Below are 3198 nucleotides of genomic sequence, written 5' to 3' on the forward strand. Positions count from 1 at the left end.
ATCCTTCATTTAATTCCTGGATTTTAGGAAAATGTTCTTTATTTCTGGAGACTTCTTGGTTTCAGAATGTGAGATTGTTCCCCTGAATTAACTACCTTAAGAATGCCAAACAATGCTCACAGGACCTTGTCCTCCACGGGTGGTTTTCTCAATTCTGCAACAGTTAAACTAGAATTTCACCCTATGATGTGTTGAGTCCCTGAAACATAACATTTGGGAGATGCACTAAAGTGATATGTTCAAAATACTTCCTAATAGTTATTTGTCTGTAAGTACACTTTTAGCTAATTTGTAAAACATCGAGTGTTGCATATGCTCAAAAGGGAATATTTACAAATATAAAAATCTAAGCCTGTTTATAAACTAATGATTGCTTACTGCCTCTAACCTATAGCACAGGGTAGTAAATTCTCACTCATCCCCTAGACCATTACCTATCTACCTGAAGATCAAGGGCCATGTCTCATACATCTTGTTTTTCTATAACCCTAGTCATTGCTCTCTCTGTTGAATTAAATGGGCTTTTAGAAAAGAGGACCTCACAAGTTTGTTTAGTTTATCTGTTGCTAGACAGCTCTTAATGGGACTTTATCCCCTAGTAGAGCTAAGACCTACTTCTATGGAAGGTGTTCCTCACAGATGGACAGAAATTAGAGGAGCTCAGTAAATCCTCTCTGATGGGTAGTAGGAGGAAACACCAAGAATTCTGGGAGCTTCTGCAAGCAAAGTGTTCTGGAGACTAGTCTCTGCTCACTTTTTTCCACCCAAATCAATACATGGCTTTTATTGTATCTTTGAAATAACGCAAGTAAGTGTGAGGAATCATTCGGCCTCTTGTTTCTGTAGTGGGACAAGTTAGATTTTATTCATCAGCCTGCTGAACTTTTATTTTTTCAGAAACATAGATGCCATCCAAAATTTTTCTCATATCTTCGTGTTTAACTCTTGTGGTTGCCCAGTCAAAGGAGCTGAATTCGATACAAGTTCAGTGTCATTTCCTTCCAGAATCAGCTAATCTTTCTGGGCTTGAGATACTGAACAAGCAACACCTGATCTCACCTGAACACTATGGATGTATTTTTTCACCCAAGAAATTTCTGATTTTAACAAGAAAACCATCCTCCTGAATAATGATGTTGATGGGGAAGTGCGCATACACAGTCCTCATCTTGTACTGGAAACCCAGCGCAGCGCCCTTGATTGTGTTCTGTGCCTGACTGCAGATAGTGCAAATGGTGGCCATTTCCTTCTTGTTTACCTGCCACTTCTCAACCCAGAGCCTCTTCTTTTTCTTTCCAAGGAGACTGAGCTCTACACTGGTCTGACTGAAGTCCCTTTGCAGGGTGCCTCCGGGGCCCTTCACAATAGCTGTGCTTTCCTTTAGAGTGATGGCGATGTTTTCTAGGATGTTGACATTTTCTAGGGTGCTGGCAGTCTGATTGCTGAGAATGGTCTTCATCTTTGCAGGCAGATGCTGCAAAAAAAGCTCCCTGCTCAATTTTTGATACTTTAGCAGATCCCCACACCATACCAGCAACACACTGTAGGAACTGGTCATACATGAACATGTAACTGGGCTTCCTTGGTCCAACATCCACGGGCCTCATCTTGTACCACCCTCCACCCTAAAAGCAAAAATTTGACCTGCATTTGGTTTCCAGGAGCTTGTAGTTTTCTCTGTGGCTGGATGTAAGCATCATCATTAGGTCCCACCAACTCCTCCATCTTTCCTACTAATCTATTGTCACATGAGCTAGGAGTTCCTACCTTCAGATTTTATTTAATAGAGCTCTACTGATGAAAGAGGCGTAAGAGATCATCCACCTGCTTTTTCCCATACAGCAGCCACTGACCACTTGTGACTATCTAAATTTTAAACTAACTAAAATTACATAAGAAACTGGAAAACTTGGCTTCTCAGTTACATTGGCCATATTTCAAGGGCTAATGCTCACATGCGGCTGGTGGTTTCCATAGTAAAAGTGCAGAAATAAGTAGAACATTTTCATTGCCACAGAAATTTCTATCAGACAGTGCTGGTAGACAAACCACTGCTTTAAGAAACAAAGAGGAGATTAGATGCTTCGCCCAAGATCCATAGCAGAACTATGAATGAAACCCAGTTTTCCATACTTAAAAGCTACTCCTTTCTTCACTATGCTGAGGAAGGTGCCATTTAAAATGCTGGGGAGAGGTTTCTTAATGGTATGTTAACACACATCATCACAACTTAACAGCTAGGACCATCGAGTCCTCCCTGGAAGAGGCTGGATTAGGCAGTGGAGAGCTAGGTCGAATGAGTCATAGGAGATGAAGGTCCATCATGATTCAGGGTATGTGTCAGGCAAGCCCGAAGGCGGGGCGTTTGTCATCCATGTCTGCGTTCCCAGGGCCTGGACCAGGGCTGGGACGCTATTGTGCCAAAGGTAACAAGAGGAGCTGGCCGTAGCACAAGTTGCTCTGTATCAAGCAAAGGGCAATTTGGAAAGATTGGAGAACTCTAACCAAGATCTTCAATAAGAAGTAGGGTCCCTGTGCCAGCTTGTCACTATGGCTTGGCTTGGGTTGGCCCTCTAAATTTATGCTCAGTATGCTGGGATATACAACACCATTTTGGAGCTGTTAACCTTTGCCTTAGTTCATGTCATATGAGACTTGGGAATGAATTTCAACCTATTATGAAAACATAGACCGAGCCTAAATGAAAAGTTTTGTTTGGTTTTATTTTGAGTAGCTATAGGGCAGAGCTGTAGGAGTGTAGAATAGGAACTCCTATGGGTCTGGTCTCCAGCACTCTGAATCTGGGCCCCTCACTTACCTCAGTACCCTCATCTGTGAAATGGGACTGCAGTAAGGATTCCTTTTTAGGACTATTGAGGAAATTGATTCAGGTAACATTCAAGACAATTATGTGCAAAGCAGAGAACTCTGTAGAGGTGTTAATTAGTTATTGTCTTTATTACATTCCCTCATTTGTACCCCTTTCATAGCAATTACAACACTGGGTTCTGGGTGGCCACCATTACCTTAGGTTTGCCAGATGTGTGTACTTTATTGTGTTTAAACAATTGAACGATCTACCCACCATCCTTATGTGAAGGTGATGTAGTCACAGCCTACATGGTTTTGTGAGCCAGCAAAGAATAGTTTAATGGTTCAATTAGCTCCTTGAGGAGATACACAGTGCTTAAGATATGC

General features: G+C 41.8%; 1 pseudogene; it reads right to left on the reverse strand.

Moving 5' to 3' along the window:
• Positions 1-924: 924 nt before the first annotated feature.
• Positions 925-1459, reverse strand: LOC129066892 (60S ribosomal protein L9-like; annotated as a pseudogene).
• Between the last annotated feature and the right edge of the window lie 1739 nt (positions 1460-3198).

Source organism: Pteronotus mesoamericanus, unplaced genomic scaffold (assembly GCF_021234165.1).
Source record: "Pteronotus mesoamericanus isolate MK-2021 breed Mesoamerican mustached bat unplaced genomic scaffold, CSHL_Meso_final contig_20, whole genome shotgun sequence".
Taxonomy (NCBI): domain Eukaryota; kingdom Metazoa; phylum Chordata; class Mammalia; order Chiroptera; family Mormoopidae; genus Pteronotus; species Pteronotus mesoamericanus.